The sequence below is a fragment of the Manis javanica genome, chromosome 6, assembly GCF_040802235.1.
Source record: "Manis javanica isolate MJ-LG chromosome 6, MJ_LKY, whole genome shotgun sequence".
Taxonomy (NCBI): domain Eukaryota; kingdom Metazoa; phylum Chordata; class Mammalia; order Pholidota; family Manidae; genus Manis; species Manis javanica.
Genome location: NC_133161.1, coordinates 125,876,993 through 125,895,435, shown reverse-complemented (window position 1 = coordinate 125,895,435; position 18,443 = coordinate 125,876,993). Strand labels below are relative to the sequence as shown.

Genomic DNA, 18,443 nt, shown 5'->3' with positions numbered 1-18,443 from the left:
AGGAAGCAGCCTCTACTTTATGACCTCAGCAGCAACTAAGAAAGGTTTCCTCCTCCCCTGGTAACAATCTAGCCAGTGAGAGACTGCCACAACGTAGCCAATGAAAAGTCACTACACTCTGAATTCCCAGGTTACTCCTAATGGCTTTTTGTATGTTAACAGTCCCTTCCATTTCCCCCTTTCCTCTGTGAAGGCGCCTTCCCCTCCTTTGTTCTCAGAACTTGCCTATGGTTCTGCCATAGCTTGCACGTCTTGAATTGCTGTTCTCTGCTATTCCCAAATAAACCCATTTTACTGGTAAAATAACTGAGTTTTATCTTCAAGGTTAACACTACACTACACACACACATGCTCTTGCATGCACACACACATGCACACACAGGAGAGAGACGACAGAAATGCACTATGGGAGAAAAATAAAATGGAAACAGCTGACTCTACCCAGAAGTTCACTGAAGACTTCACAAAAGAGATGATCTTTGAACTGAGTCTTTAAAGACAGGAAATTCCCAGGCCAAAAAACAGCAGAGAAATTCCAAAACAAACAAGCAAAAAGCACTAAAAAGGTAAAGAATTATTAAAGAGCACAGAACATTTGAGAAACTACAGATAGTTCAACAGGGCTGGATAAGCATAAGAGCAGAACACAGAGATGAGCCTGTCACTGTACTTGCACCCTTCCATAAATCAAATCCTACATTTTGAATAAGCCTGTCTTAAATATTCACTTCTTGCATTATACTAAGTAATCACACTCCACAGTTACTTTCATTCTTTTAAATTCCTATAGAACATTCAGTACCTGATCACATCCTGCCTTGTATTATTTACTGACCTCAGGTATGTACATTTTGTCTCACCAACTAAATTTTAATTACCTTGAGTCTCTATTTTCCACCAAACCTATTTTGGTGTCTATATATACTGTTAACATGTACTGTGTTAGTTAAATTTAAAAACACAGTGACAATATACATTTGCCACAAACAATGATTTTACATCATTTCCTTTTATCTAAGTTAAAATTATTTAAGGTAAGAAAAATCAGTGGTGGAAAAATCTCACATTTTCAATGGAAGCATAAATTTATGATTAAAAAATACATTTTTCTAAAACTTCATTCACAACATCGTCTTCCTCATATTAAACATCAAATTTTTTAAGATTTTGATAAAATAATCCATCATAAGGTTGTGATATTTAAGAACCACAATTGCATTTTAAAATGTGTCCATCCATAAACCTGCCTATAATAATAGTTTATACAATGTGAAAATCATCTCCTCCAAAAGAAATTGTCACTTCATTTTTTATTATTTTTTCAGTTTTGAGGTATGACTGATAAATAAAAATTGCATTATTTAAGGTATACAACATGAGGTTTTGACATATATATGTGCTGTGAAATGATTACCACTATTAAGCTACTTAAAGCATCCATTACTTCACATAATTCCTTTTGTGTGTGTGTGTGTGTGATGAAAGAATTTGAGATTATATTCTCTTGGCACTTTCAAGTATATATAATACAGTATTACTAGTTATAGCTACCATGCCACACATTAGGGCTCTAGAACTCATCTACTTTTTATCAGAAAATTTGTTCTTTTTTATCAATATGTCCCCTTTTCCCACTTAACAGATAGATGGTTTGGAAATATTTTCTCCCACTCTTCAGGTCACTTTTTCATTTTGTTGACTGTTTCCTTTATTGTAAAGAAACTAGTTTGATGCAGTCCCACTAGTTACTTTTGCTTTTGTTGTCTGTGCCTGTGGTCATCAAATCTAAGAAAACATTCTCAAGACCAATGACAAGGAGCTTTCCCCAGTGTTTTCCTCTAGGACACTTACAGATTCAGGTCTCACATTTAAATGTTTAATCCATAAAAAATTATCCATGTTATTTTTGTGTATGGTATCATATAAGGGTCTGACTTCATTCTTTTGCTTGTGGATATCCATTTTTACCAGCACCATCTATTGAAGAGTCTAACCTTTCCCCATTGTATATTCTTGGCACCCTTTTAGATAAGTTGACCATATATTTATGGTTTTACCTCTGGGCTCTCTATTTTGTTCCACTGGTCTAAATGCCAGCACCATACTTTTTTGATAATTATAGCTTTGTCATACAGTATGAAATTAGGAAGTATGATTCCCCCAGGTCTGTTCTTCATGCTCAAGATTGCTTTAGCTATTTGGGGGCCTTTTGTGGTTCCATAATGATTTTAGGATTTTTATTTTTTTCACTGTGAAATATGTCACTGAAGTTTTGAAGAGAATATACTGAATTTGCTTTAGGTAGCATGGACATTTTAACAAGATTACTAACTTTCCGTTGATTTGTGTCTTCTGCAATTTCTTCCATCACTGTTTTATAGTTTTCTTTGTACAGGTCTTTAAACTCCTTGGTTAAATTTATTCCTAAGTATTTTATTCTTTTTGATGCTACTGCAATGATTTGTTTTCACAATGTCTTTTTCAGAGAATTTGTTGTTAGCATATAGAAATGCAAATGATTTCTGGATGGTGATTTTGTATCCTGCAATTTTCCTGAATTTATTACTTTTAACAGTTTTTCAGAGAACATAGTTTTCTATATGTAAGATCATACCATGTACAGAAGGGTTTTTACACATTTATACAGTGAGAAAATCATCTCCCTCAGAAAGAAATGCATTTAAGTGGATGAAAATAGTATTTCAGTGGGACAACATCTTAGTATTTTTTCAAATGCAAACATCACTTTATTAAATATTTCTAAGTATGATTGTGGTTGTTTATATCTAAAATATACTATATAATACTACACAAAGAAACAGTCATAGGAAATACTGTAATTTAGTTTTATAATATAAGGAAAGAGAAACTGACAGGCTAAGAATGTTTTCTTCCTTTTTGTTGTAGCCAACTTCTGAGTAATTAAATGCCATCTTGTGTTAAAAGAGACTTAAAAAACTGAACTTTAGACACAATAGTTTGAGACTGTTTGCTGCCTACTCCGTGTGTGTGTGTGTGTGTGTGTGTGTGTGCACGTGTACATGCATGTACCTCTTTTCCCTGACTTTGGTCAGGGCAGTTTGTGCCCAGTCCAAGGTAACATGCTTGCTTTTGGCTTCTTTGTGGCTAGAAAACCATGTGACACAATTGTGGTCAATCAGATTTAAGGAGAAATCTGTTAATTGTTATGGAAACCTTTTGTTTTATTAACAAAGGGTAACCTTTAACCTTTCCCAATTTCCCACGCCTGCAACAAAAATGTAAAGTTTGGAAATACTGTCACCATTTCATAAACACAACCAGCATGCTAGCCTACTAAGACAGGAAGCCAAACAACAGAAAAAAGCATCAAGTCCTCATAGTATTACCGAGCAGCCAAATCCACACAGACAACTCCCTACTTACAGAATTTTTGTTATATAAAATAAATGAAGTTCAATTTTCAAATCATTGTAATCGAGTTTTATATTCTGTACAGCCAAACACAACCCTAAGTGATATAGCAATCAACACTTAATAAAGTCTATTCTGAACAAGTTCAAATATGTAACACTACTTTTTATGCACATGACCTTCAGAGAGAACAGATAAAACCCAAAGGCAATAAAACACAATCTGGAATTATGGGTAATATAGCACTTAGAAAAAATAATATTGATGAAGAGAACAGTACAACATGTACCACTAAGAAACCAAGTGTTCTTTACAGCCAAAGTATGAAGTAAATAAATCTGAGAAAAGTAACAACCAGGTTCTGCAACTAATACTTGCAGTCTCGGATTCAAAGAGTTAGTCTTTCAAGCAAAAGTGTGGCTAATGGCCTTTAATTATTACCTTCTGTTTTCAAATATAACAGGGGTAGATATGATACACAATATTATATTTGAATAAGCACTGTGTATTTCAATATAATCAGTCTACAAAAGGTTTTAACTCCAGGCAAGCTATGCGAGGGAGAGATATATCACAGTACTGTTCCTGTGATTCTGGTAGACACTTACACACCAGTAGAACTATTCAAACTTGTTCTGGTATAAACATGAAATGCTACCTTCTTGGCTATTCAGACTGAAGGTGGCCATAGACACCCTAGAACGCAGAGCTCTATTTTCAATAGTTATTTTTTCTTCTGACATACAGGTTCTATGCATGCTTTTGATCACCACAGGCCACTGGTATTAGTATGATCTAGTTTCCACTGTTCTTTTCCATTTCCCTCTTGCTCATCTGGAGTTCAAACTCTGTGTTAACCTTTTATGAACTGTTTCACAAGTAAGCTCTGTATTTCCCTGAATTCATACCTTTGTTAATACAATTCCAAAAGAGAATGCCCATTTATTCCCACCCTACCTACTCTTTAAGACCTAGTTAAAAGGTTAGCTTTTCCAAAAAGTCTTCACCAGGTCTTCCACTGGAACTAAAATCTCATTCCTCTACACTTTCATGGACTTCTGTCTAAACTCGATAATTGCACTTAACACTTTAAGCATTAGTCTAGAGCTTTTCAGTTACATGGCCACTTCCTTTTTCATCATAAATTGCTGGAGAATAAGAATCTTGTAATTGGCAAGGCACGTGAACTTGGACCAGACTGCAGACTGCCGACCTCACTAAGTAACCAATACCACTGTGGTAAGCAGATTTCCTAGACCCATGAACCCCACTCCGGGAACCCAGATATGCCTGTTATCCTTGTCGTCCTCAGCTGTTCTTCAAACACGCCAGATCTCCTAGTCCATGTGCTTCCTCCATTCACTTTCCCTGTCTAAGTCTTCCATCAGCTACTAACTCTTCCTAACCTTTATATTGTAATATTTATTCCGTAGTGAATAGCCTCATATCTTCTACAGAATCCTCCCTACACCTCTTCACCTCAACTAACATCTCCTCCCTGGAACCCACTTCCCTGGCATTTTCTGAAGGAGTCTCTTTCTTTTCCCACATCTAACAAAGCCCAAAAGTGAAACCAGCATTTCCCCAGCTCCACTCTCTTGCTTCTACACTAGTATTACTTTCCAGTTTTCCTGTATGAAATCTCCTTCCTCTGAAGCTCATGGCAGTTGGGAATACAGTCTACCTGTTAGTACCATCTACCTGCCCTGCATTACTTCTCACAAATCACTTTTTCAACTGGCTCATTTTCTTTTCCAAAGCCTCATTCAATTCCAAAGCTGCCATCATCATGGAAATTTTAATGTCCATAAAGATAAACTAGAAACAATGTACTTCAAGACTCCCCAGTTCCTACATCTCATCCACATTCCCACTTTGGCAATGTGCTTCTGCAGCACAAACTGGCCTCTGTCATTTCTGGGAACTACTCAGCCTCTATAATCCTAACTCAAGGAACCGGTCTCTGACCACACATGGGATCTTTTCCAAATCTCTCACTTTCTTAACTTTTCTGTCATCTAACCTTCAACCTAATGGAGAAACCCATCCCTTGACCCCTCCACCTGTCATTATCCTTCAAGTTTTATTGCTCTCCTTTTCCTCTTTCACTTTCTAAACTATCACATCTGAAATGTAAAGTATAATATTTTATACTCTCTTGATGAACTTTTAATGTCCTTATATCCTTATCCGTTGGCCACTACTGCCCTGCTAATCCCTAAATTTGGAATCACTGTAACTACCTACCTTCTCCTGTGCTAAAGCTTGGCTATTATTGGAGGAAATCTTCACACTGGGGCCACTTTAGACTCATGGTTAGAAACATCAGCTGCACCTAAGGCTGTGCTCAGGAACCCATAACATCCAATCAAACCAAAGTCCTGCAGAGTCTACTTCCCTATCAACTCCTGAATGCATCCCTTTTTCTAGCCTAATTTTTGCTGTCTTAACTCAATACCCCTCACCTAGATTACTGCAAATCACTTGTCTCCTTGCTCTGACTCATACAATATATTATCCCAAACCAATACCAAAGCGATCTTTCAAAAAACCACATCTGATCACATCATTCCTGTTTAAACATTCAGCAATTCCTCAGTGCCTACAGAACTGAGGCACAACTCCTAGTCCTACCACTTGAAGTCTTCCATGATCTGGCCCTTTCTCTATAAAGCTAGCTATAGCTCTTACTCATCTAAAGTCATTGGAAATGGCTTGAAGATTCCCTGAATTCTCTAGGCATGTCATGCTCTGTCCTTCGTTCACCCTGCAGATCTTGTCCACAATGCCCTTCATGTTTCCATGCCTTCTTTGCTCTGTCCATCTTGCTCTTGTAGATATGACTTCTTCCTTTACTGTACACTGTACATATTTCTATCATGTATTTGTTCCATTTAATCATCTATAAGCTCCACCTCTAAGATATTTTTGTTATTGTGTATTATTGCAAGATTCTTTTCTTTACCACAGATTGTTTCCCCACTTTGCTATCAATAAAACATGGAAACTATCTAAAAAAGAATATTCAGCACATGTAAGCATTCATAATTATTAATCACAACTGTTACTGCACACATATTATCCCCTCAAATCAAATCAACTGCATAAATAAAATTAAAATGACAAAGCTGTTTCACCTCTCAATAATAATACTTTCAGCTATGACAAGTGAGAACACAAATGTCTCCCAGTGACTGTAACTCAAGATTTACTGGACTGGTGGAGGGGAGACAGCAAGAATTATAATTAAAAACATGGTATTTACAAAATAAGAAATTATGTCTCTTGGACATTAGAAATATTAGAAAAATGAATATTACTACCACTACAGGAGTTTGTGTATTGGTACTAGGGATGCCATTTAAAAATGAAGTCTGTCATAGCTATGGCCTGAATTGTGCCTTCCCTCCAAATTCTCACGTTGAAGCTCTAACCTCTAATATAACTGTAACTGGAGATAGGGCTTTTAGGAGGTAATCCAAGCTAAATGAGGTCATAAGGATGGGCACATCATCCACTAAAAATGGTGGTCTTATAAGAAGAGGAAGAGAGAAAGCCCATGCACACCCTATCTCTCTGCATGCATGAACAAGGAAGTCCACTTGTGAACAACGCTAGAAGGCAACTAGATATCTGAAAGCCAAAGAAAGCCCTCACCAAGGAATGAATGTGTGGGCACCTTGATTGTGGACTTCCCAGCCTCTGGAACTGTGAGAAATAAATTTCTGTTGTTAAAGTCACCCATTCCATGGTATTCTGGAAGCAAGCCCAAGCTGACCAAAGTCACAAAAGATGGAAGTCATCAAAGGAGTTTCTCTTGGATTCTGAAGTGAAAGATTTCAAATTTGAAACTGACAATTTAAAATTATTTTTTTACTACACAAAAAGAGCTTGAAAGTTCTAGAAAGCATTAAAGGCCAGGGCATTGTATGATAAAAAGAACTGTCCCTAATTTGATCAGATGTGAGGATGAGATTATGTGAGAAAATGTCCCTATCTTTTAGAGATGCACAATGAAGGATGTAGAAATGAAGGACATGATTTGCTTCAAAATAGTTCAACAGAAAAAGAGAAAATGTGACAAATTCCTGGTAACTGTTCAGTCTGGGTGATGGGTAATCAGGACCTCCTTGAACAATTTCTCTTTCGTATACACTTGAAAACATTTTAAATTAAAAATATAACAATAGCCTTAGAATATAAATAAAAAAAGAAAGAAAGAAAACAAGTACTAGTAATTGTAAGAACCCAATATTCATTTTAACTCGGCTGCCAATGTGTTGTTGACAAGCAGCAGCCATAAAAGCAGTGGCACAGGATGGACATATCACTAGACCAAGATCCAGCCAGCCTGGGTCATGGTTCTGACCCCATCAAACAGTGAGTGTGTGACCCTGGGCTTTTCTATCAGTTTCCAGAAAACAGCTTTAAGTGGTCTAGAAAAAGATGATGAGTAACCTGCCCAAGTCCCCCACCGAGCAAGGGCAGAGCCAGCACGCTGGGTCCAGGGCTCACAAAGCAGTAAGAGTAACAATAACAACCACCTCTGAAAATACTAAGTAAAGTAAAACCTGAATGTTCATGTTACTTACTTGTTTACCACAGAACTACATTCTCCAAAACTGTTCACCCCAACTTGATAATACACTCTAACTGCACAAGGAAATTTCCATGAAGAAACAGTTTTATATTTTCCTTTCTTCCTCCCTTCCTTCACATTGAATATGATTTTTATTTTCCATTTTCATGTCTTTCTCTAGCTTAATAAGCATTGGCTGAGAAAAGGCAGAATCACATCAAAACTGGATTCACTCAGACGTCAGTCTCATCTCTTTCTGACATATTACACTCAGACTCAGACCTACAAAAGTAATTCCTTCAAGTGTCACTCCAACAGTTTCTTAGTGCTTGTATTCATTATGACGGTACATATACTGTCACCCAAATGCCTCCAGATCAAATCAAATCTCATAACCACAGCTTTAGGGGTGTCAAGGCTCTCCATTGCACCTGATCTAGCTCAAGCTGACACTCCATTCCAACTAGGCAGATCTGTCTCTTGCCTCTGGTAATGAGAATAACTATTCTCATTCTCTACCTTGAGCACCTTTTAATTTGCTCTCCAAATTTTTTTTGTCTTCTCTTCCAGCCAGCTTTGATTTTAACCACCTACCACTTCTTGTTGAAGGTTCATTTTCCACAAGAAACCAGTCCTCAGTTATTCCTAGTGGTTCCTTCCAATAAATCTAGCCTTTCCAACATCTTTGCATTTGTCTTCAGTTACAGTTATGTTTATATTGATGTATTTGTTTATATTGATCATCATATAGTGTATACGTTTCCTGAAAAAAATTCATCAATTATCAAACCCTTACTATATACAAAACACTGGGTTATAAGAACAGTCTCTGACCTTTAGATTTCAGCCCTGTAAGAAATGTTATATCACATAAGCACATCAATAATTCCATGGGAGGTATAAACTAGGGCTAGAAGAAAAAAGTCAAAGGAAATTATAGTAATTTGGGGATTAGAGGAAAGCAAGAAATACATTAAGTTGAACCATTTGAAACTGCTCTTTTTACAGGTAAAATGGTCTATATCAACTATTCTATATGGTTCAATGTGATAAAATGAAGGAGAAAAGAAAATTAGCTGGGCTTTAAGGACTGAGAGGCACAGATGAAGGCTTTGCAAATCACAAGTACACACACACATAAGAAGAAAATTTTAAAGACAACTTAGGAAAATCGAGACTATTTTGTGAACAAGTAGAAAAGCAACTTTGTACCAGATCACTGAGAATCCTAAATGCCAGGCTTCAAAGCCTTGCTAGGGAAAGGCAAAGGGCTCACAATGAGGTACCATGCTATATCCTCCAACGGGGCTGGCCACTGTTCAAGCGACAGGAGAAAGTGGTGCCTTGTACACTACTGGTGGGAATGTAAAATGATATAGCCACTTTAGAAAGTAGTCTGGCAGTTTTTTAAAAGGTGAAACAGAGTTACCAAATGACCCACCAATTCCATTCCTAAATATATACCCTAGAAAAGTGAGTGTATGTCACCACAAAAAACACATGAATGTACATGCATGTTCATAATATCCAGCAAGTCCAAACCAGCATGCATTCCCCTACCTGAAATCCTTCAACGGCTCCCCACTGCTCTTACGTTACCAGCCTCAAATCCCTACCTGACCTGTTCCCTGTCTCCTTCTCCAGCTTCCTTCCTCTTGTACATCTCTTTCTCCTCTTGCTCTCCACAATCCAACCAATGAGGTGGCCCCTCTGTAGGGAGCATGGTTTTGCCAAACTCCTTCTTAGGTTCTCAACTGAAACATCACCTCCTCAGTAGCTCCAGACTAGTGCCCTCAGTAGTTGCTATCATAGCAGTGCGTGCTTTTCATTCTTTCCATTAGCAAAGTATGTTCTTACATTTCTTTTCAAATGTTTGATTAATGTCTATGTTCCCTAACACTACAAACTTCAAGAGAAGGGACCATGTCAGTTTTGCTCACCATTCTATTCCTAGTACCTAGCATGGTGATTGACGTAGAGAAAACACTTGAGAAATATTTGAATTAATTAATGAGTTAAAGAATTAATGAGAATGATCAAAAGACTGGATTATTCTAACCAAATTCATCAGAGGTCATGATGAGAATATCCAAAACAAAATGAAAAAAAAAAAAAACTTGTTAAATGGGAAGGGGGGACAGAACAAGGGTTAAGGGAAAATCAACAGAAAGTCTCATTTTCTTTCTGGAGTTAATGTGTATATATTATTTTATATACTACATACAGTGTCCCATTTCTACTAAAAAAAAGTTCTTAGCACACTAGGCAAACATTTCTTTAAAGAGGTTATGTCCTAAGTGAATGACAAGTAATCTTTGAGTAAGTGATGGGAATTGGGTTTTGACTATCATTTTCACTGGGATGGTTAAAGAAGTAGTCTGCTACTAGAACTGAAGATCCATGATTTTAACCCTACCAGCTACAGCAGTATCCTTGGTGGCCAAGGGACTTCATCTCCACTCCCTACATAATTTCATTATCTGTGAAAAGTAACTACTATACTATTTTAGTGGTCAGCTTTTTGCTAGTCATATACTTCCTTGAGAATCTCATGAAAGTTATTCTCTGAATTGCTTAAAATGTCAGGGACTTTAAGGTTAAGAACCCTGGCCTACACAATCCCTTTCAGTTCTAATGTAGTCTGAGACTTCTGAAATGAATACTCTACCTTTTTTTAATAGTCATACAATATCTAGATAAATGTTGAAATATTAAATTGCCCAAAAGTATATGTGTAAGAATGTGTTTGGGTTTATATATATTTTCTAATTACATAATCACAGCCTTAGTCTTGAATATGAAGTTAACAGTCATAGACTAAGTAGAAATATTCCAATACTATATTTCTTACAATAAAATCTTTATGAAATTATCTATTTATAATAGAGTCAAAGGGAAACTAAATCCAATAGCTACATTTATTTCAGGAGCTCTGGGCTATCACTGTGTAAATTCAACACCCCTGCTTATAGATAAATGATATCCTACCGAAAAAAACTGCAGTTTCTCTAAATATGTTTCTAAATATTTCTAAATTGTTTCCATATTAAGTGACTTTATGAGAGACTGTATCTTTTAAAATATACCTGAAAAGTATTCTAATTTAGCTAAGTAATGATTCTATTTCAAAATGTCTTACTTTTCAAAAAAAAAACCTATAATAATTAAGGGTAGAGAACCCCCACTAAAAAATATATACATATATACATAGAGGCTCAGTAATCCTTCTCTCTAAACAATCCCACTAGACCGAACGGGAACAGAGGAATACTAACTCTGCTGGAGGGAGCACCACCCTTCCACGTGCCTTCTGTTTACAAGGCTGCTTCTTCTGTGATTTGCACACTCACCTCAACCTTGTGACCTCAGGACACTGGAACTCATTAGCTTCAGTGGCCTGACTCACTCAGAGTACTTCTCCACCAAAGTGAAAAACGAAAACTGCATGACTTGGAGTGATCTTGGCACTTGCATTTCTGACAGCACAGTCATTTTTCTTTCAAACATCACATTAATAGTTTTCCTTCACAACTCTCTTTCCAAATCTGTGAACCATATTCCATTTCTTAAGTTTAGCCACCTTCCACATTACAGCAAATTCTCTGTTCTCACTGGCTCCATTTTCTCACCATCCACTCATTCCTTAATCCCTTGTAATCTGGCTTCTGCCTCTATCAATTTTCTAAAATGGATCTGTAATTACTAATTTCTAATGACCTGATTAAAAAAAACAGGTCTTTTCTCAGTTGTCACATAAACTCTCATCTCCCTTCACTAGTACATTTGGCTATTCCATAATCTCAGTTTAATTAATATGCCTGAGCACCTACTATATGCAAGATACTATTGTTCTAGAAAATTCTAGAGATACAAAAATAAATTAACATAGGGTTGCTGCCTCTAATGAGCTTTCACTCTTGTACTTGATTCAAGTACACAAAACACACAACACAATATAGAATATGAAAACCAAGTGAGAGAAATAAAGCCCTCAGAGGTTTGGAAACTGAAAAGCTCATATACAGATTTAATTTAGGCACTTGTAACAGGGTTTAAGAAAGAGATGGCATTTGGGGTTAGCCAGAATATAGAAAAGGTTTAACACCTTCTCAACAACTTCACTAAGCAAAGGAATAACATGAAAAAAAAAAAAAGTGGGAAACTCAAGGCATATTAAAGCCATTTTCAGAGGTAGACCACTTTGGTAGGAATATGGAGTTTTTATAACACACAGAGATAAGTCCAAAAAGGTAGTTTTTGAATAGACTGTCCTAAAAAATAAGTCAAAATTCAGATATTTAGTTCGAAAGCAGTGAGAAGCTACTGAACGTTTCTGTGGTTTAGTAAGATTATTTAACAATAGGTCAAAGAATGGACACTAAGAGCAGGAAAATCTATTAAGAGTCAAGTAGGAGTCATCCTAAACTAGCAGTGAAAATGAAATAGGAGGAGATGCAAGGACACTGTGGAGACAGCATTAATTGAATTTGGTAACTGACTTGACACGATAAGAAAGGGAGTCAAAGGGCCAAAATATGATCCCACGTCTTACTGACTGAGAATTTAAGTATGCCAAGTTAGAAAGCAAAAAAGAAAAGTAGGCGGGCTGGGGAGCTGAGTTCCACTTTGAAAGTTTGAAGACTGAGGCGGCATCAAGGCATACATGCGGAAACATGAAGCACCCCACATGCTAGAAGGCCAAAGGATTTTAGATTTTACCCAATCATGCAATTGTTTGCACATTCATTCATTCATTCACTCAGGCAACGTTGATTTACTGATTACTCTGTGTTGGATGAGTGCACTGGAGATCCATGTAATATACAACAATATTAGAGGTGTTCCCAAATGATAGCCTCATGGAAAAGACAGACTCCTACTTAACTATCTATAAATCTGGTTGTGATGAATGCTGTAAGAGTATTTTTAAAAATACTACGGGAGGACAGAGGAAGAAAAGCTTGAATGTGACAGGGAAAGGTTGAGGTAGACTTGAGAGATGTGTCATTTTTGACAGACAGTGGCCTGTTAGTAGGATTGGTAGATTGGAAGAGCAAAAACATGCCAGAGAACAGCTTTAGTAAGTAGATTATTTGGTGAAACCTATGTGATCAAGCTTTGTGGACCATGCCAGCGGTGGAGGGAAGAAAGGCTGAGCCATGTTCTGTGAAGAAACCTGGATGCCATGGTAAGAGTTCAGATTACATTCTGTCGGCAATGGGAAGCCATCTAACATTTCTGAGCAGAAGTGTTATATATTCTGCTGGAGTTACAGAGCATCTGTTAGAGGAAAAATTCTAGGGGGAGTCGGATTAGTTAATAGGCTTTTGAATTAGATCACTTAATAGACAACTGGAATAGGCCACACAATGATAAAGAAATACAGAAAAAAGAGCAAGTTTGAATGGGGTATGTGGAAACATGTAATAGAGTTTGATGTTGTTGAATCTGAGGTTCTTACAAAATATCCAAGTGTATGTATTCATCAAATAAACGAAAATACAAAACTTTCCCAGTTTTGACATTCCTTGTAAAGGTTACAGCCAGGTGACAGATAAATCCATGAAACTAAATCATGTTGCCCAGAGACAGGACATAAAATAAAGCAAGAGATGGGAGAGTTAGTGAATGGAATGGAATTACATTCATTTTCACAGAATAGACTAGAGGTAGAAATGTCAAGAAAAATGGGCAGAAATAAAAAATCAAGAGAAAAGTTTAGTAAAAGCCAAAAAGAGTGTCTCAGAATAGGTAATTACGGTATGTAATACTACAGAGCAAAGAAAATAAGAGAAACATCCAATGGATTTATTAATAAGATATGTTTAATAAATTACTATGTCAACATAGTGTTTATACAGGTTTAGAAACAATAATATGAATGAAAAATCTGAGGTAATGAGGTGTATGAACTGCCTCAACTTCTTACCCCCCCTCACAATACATTTATCTATATCCAATTCCACTTTTTCTTCATATCTTAAATGATGACATGCCACTTCTCAGGTTCAAAGCCAGTCCTTCCTCCTCTTCATCCTGTCCCATCCAGTCTCCTGTAGGAGGTCTGTGTTTGTGTTTGTGTGTGTGTGTGTGTGTGTACATGCATACATGCCTTTATACAACACAATGACTTGCTGTATCTATCTAAGAATCATTAATAATACTGAATTCTACCTTCAAGTACCCTACTGATACTGCTTTCTGAGTGTCATCAGGGACCTAGGGAACAAATCCAGGGTGTCTTATTTCTCTCAGTTCTTGTCCTCCTTAACCTCTGCAAAATTTGATACTATCATCACTACCTTCATCTTGGGATTCTTTTCTATCTAAACTTCCACTGTCACTAAAATTTGCCAGCTTTCTTTATATTCTCTCCTCTACATTATTTTCTTCCAATTGACCTCTAAATATAGATTCTCTTGAAAGTTCTGACCTTGGCTCTATTTTCTGTACTCAATCTCTCTGAAATACCATGGATTCCTACCACTTCACTTATTACTTCTACACAAATGATTTCAAACATATTTTTAGTCTTCTCAGTCCCATATTCACTAATACTTGCTACTAGTACTATCTGACTCTACCCTCTCTATCTCTAGCCTTATTTCTCAATCTGATCCTGTTTGGCCATTGTCCACACCTTACACTGTAGAGTGAATAAATAGAATTATACCAAATATTTTTAAAGTTGTTCCTTTCAAACGGAAGTATAGGCATCAATGCTAACCAACCACTCTAAAAGCCAGCCAGTGAATTATAGGATATTATAACTTTCAACTGTTAGGCTAGAGAAAGGAAAAACAAGGACATGCAAACAGAAGAGAGAGATACCATAAAAGGAGAACAGACCAGACCCCAAGGTCCGTGCCTTATATGCAAAGGGGACAGCTCTTCCTGAATTCCATCCTTCTGATGAGCCAACTAAGACCCAGATATCAGCCTCCTCCCTCTTGGAATGAAAAAAGTTTCTAGCTGTCTATTATGTCACCTTTAGCCAATCATACCTCTCCATGCACCCTAGGATAGCTTGCCCACCTTCCCCTCCTAACCCCTTATAAGCCTCCACCTCCCTGACCAGGTGTGACTTCCCAAGCCTGTAATACCCAAACCGGGGACCATCACCCGGGAATCGCGCTCAAATAAACTGCCTGGCCCTTTGTTGCCTCTCGTCACCTGCTTATTTCCGTTAGAATTTATCTTACATTTGGTGCCAAAACCAGGGAAAGAGTGTGAGCGTGGGGCCCCAACTGGCCACCGGCAGCCCTGCCCCCTCCTTCCCCGACCCGGGACCTCAGCCTGCTCTCTGCTGCGTGGACTATTTTCCAGTGAGTCCCTCAGTTTCCCCTGGACTGGTCTGTTTCCCTTCCTAACTCCATTTCACCAGGTCCGTTAGAAATCGTAGCTACGTTCAGGTTGAGGCATCTGGCCCGCCCCTGGCCCTGCGGTGCAGGAGACGTCCCTAACCCAGGCTCCAGGACGTCTGTGAGCATCCGGCCCGCCCCTGGCCCTGTGGTGGGGGAGACATCCCTCACCCAGGCTCCCAGGACGTCTCCCCTGACTTGGTGCACTTGGGATGCTGGGCGCTCCTCTCAGAATTAGTTGGGGGGTGACACAGACATGGGGAACCAGCCCTCGAAAGCGGAGGCTCAGACCCCACCGCAGTGTCTCATTTCTAATTTGGCTACTCTATATTTGTCCCGGGAAGTTCGCAAATAAAGCTAGTCTTTCTTTGCTCTGAGGTCAGGCCTCAGTATCCCTTGGACAATCAATCTCACTGGCCCCTGAGTGAACTTTTGATTTTGGCCTCCTCACTGACTTAACTAATTATTGCCACCAGAGTGGAGAGTAGGGTGAAATCCCATATGTGCAGGCTTTTTGGACTTTGCCCTCCTGCCCAGACCTTTATGTTAAGTGTTCGACGACTCAAGTTCTCCTGGCCCAATCTCCAGTTAAAGACTGTCAGCCTCTTACTCTGCCCAGTCCTTCTTCCTTTTCAGATCTGCCACAAGACCTCAGTTGCCCACCTCCCTCAGCTCGCAATCCCCTCCCCCTCTCTCCACCACCATCTTTAAGTCCTATGTCTTCACACGTGTCGCCGCAATCTTAAAGTCGTACATTCTCAACCATGCATTATGCTCTCCTTTTCCGATGGCTGTACCACCCACTCCCCCTCTCCTTCCCCCTTCACCGCCCTCTTCCCCCACCAGAACACGCTCCTCCCACCCTATGGTTCCGGAAGCCATGGACGGGAAGCTGAAGACAAGGAAGGCAATTGGATATCAGTGACTGAAAGTCTTTATATCGGTTTGTCTGTCTGTGTATATGTTCTTGTAAGGGAGGTGTTGCTGACTGTAGTCGTTGTGTCTCAGTTTGTATGTTTGTGTGTCTAGGTGTGTGGATGAAAAATATTTCCTACCTCCAGATGGTATTAATAAAAATTGATTTAAAAACAAGCACTCGTGCAACATTCTTCAACGAACTGGAACAAACAGTTCAAAAATTCATATGGAAACACCAAAGACCCCAAATAGCCAAAGCAATCCTGAGAAAGAAGAAAAAAGTGAGGGGGATCTCACTCCCCAACTTCAAGCTCTACTACAAAGCTATAGTAATCAAGACAATTTGGTACTGGCACAAGAACAGAGCCACAGACCAGTGGAACAGATTAGAGACCCCAGAAATTAACCCAAACATATATGGTCAATTAATATTTGATAAAGGAGCCATGGACATACAATGGCGAAATGACAGTCTCTTCAACAGATGCTGCTGGCAAAACTGGACAGCTACATGTAAGAGAATGAAACTGGGCCATTGTCTAACCCCATACACAAAAGTAAATTCGAAATGGGTCAAACACCTGAATGTAAGTCATAAAACCATAAAACTTAGAAAAAAACATAGGCAAAAATCTCTTAGACATAAACATGAGTCACTTCTTCTTGAACATATCTCCCCAGGCAAGGAAAACAAAAGCAAAACTGAACAAGTGGGACTATATTAAGCTGAAAAGCTTCTGTACAGCAAAAGACCATCAATAGAACAAAAAGGAACCCTACAGTATGGGAGAATATATTTGAAAATGACAGATCCGATAAAGGCTTGACGTCCAGAATATATAAAGAGCTCACACGCCTCAACAAACAAAAAACAAATAACCCAATTAAAAAATGGGCAGAGGAACTGAACAGACAGTTCTCTAAAAAAGAAATACAGATGGCCAACAGACACATGAAAAGATGCTCCACATCACTAATTATCAGAGAAATGCAAATTAAAACTACAATGAGGTATCACCTCACACCAGTAAGGATAGCTGCCATCCAAAAGACAAACAACAACAAATGTTGGCGAGGCTGTCGAGAAAGGGGAACCCTCCTACACTGCTGGTGGGAATGTAAATTAGTTCAACCATTGTGGAAAGCAGTATGGAGGTTCATCAAAATGCTCAAAACAGACCTACCATTTGACCCAGGAATTCCACTCCTAGGAATTTACCCTAAGAATGCAGCACTCCAGTTTGAAAAAGACAGATGCAACCCTATGTTTATCGCAGCATTATTTACAGTAGCCAAGAATTGGAAGCACCCTAAGTGTCCATCAGTAGATGAATGGATAAAGAAGATGTGGTACATATAAACAAATGGAATGTTATTCAGCCATAAGAAGAAAACAAATCCTACCATTTGCAAGAACATGGATGGAGTTAGAGGGTATTATGCTCAGTGAAATAAGCCAAGTGGAGAAAGACAAATACCAAATGATTTCACTCATCTGTGGAGTATAAGAACAAAGGAAAAACTGAAGGAACAAAACAGCAGCAGAATCACAGAACCCAAGAATGGACTAACAGGTACCAAAGGGAAAGGGACTGGGTAGGATGGGTGGGTAGGGAAGGATAAGGGGGGAACAAGAAAGGGGGTATTATGATTAGCATGCATAATGTGGGGGGCTGGAGAAAGGGGAGGGCTGTGTAACACAGAGAAGACAAGTAGTGATTCTACAACATTTTGCTATGCTGATGGACAGTGACTGTAATGGGGTTTGTGGAGGGGACTTGGTGTAGGGGAAAGCCTAGTAAACATAATATTCTTCATGTAATTGTAGATTAATGATAACAAAAAAAAAGAGAGAAAGAAAAGGGGGATTACTCCCTGATAGGATAAAACTAACTGCAAGTCAATGATTAATGCATGCTTTACATATACTTAATTTTTATCTTTTAAAGGGTGTCAGATGAACAGCTATGGAAGTACATTTTTCTGATAATATTGCTTTGTCTTATAAAAAAAAAAAAGCAGTTCCTGTGTGGTGATCTCCAATAGGTTCTTCACAATGGTATAAAGGTCATATCAAAGTGTGGGCAAAGGGTTTGTTTGTGTTTATACAGAGGACCAAAGCCTAATCTGGCTACCCAGAAAATGAATTAAGATATGATATGAAGAAGAACTTCCAACATCAACATCCTCTG

General features: G+C 38.2%; 1 protein-coding gene across 3 annotated transcripts in view; it reads right to left on the bottom strand.

Annotated features, from left to right (window-relative positions):
• The window catches only part of MTMR2 (myotubularin related protein 2), a 134,547-nt gene that overhangs the window by 72,522 nt on the left and 43,582 nt on the right, over positions 1 to 18,443 (bottom strand). The window lies entirely within an intron of this gene.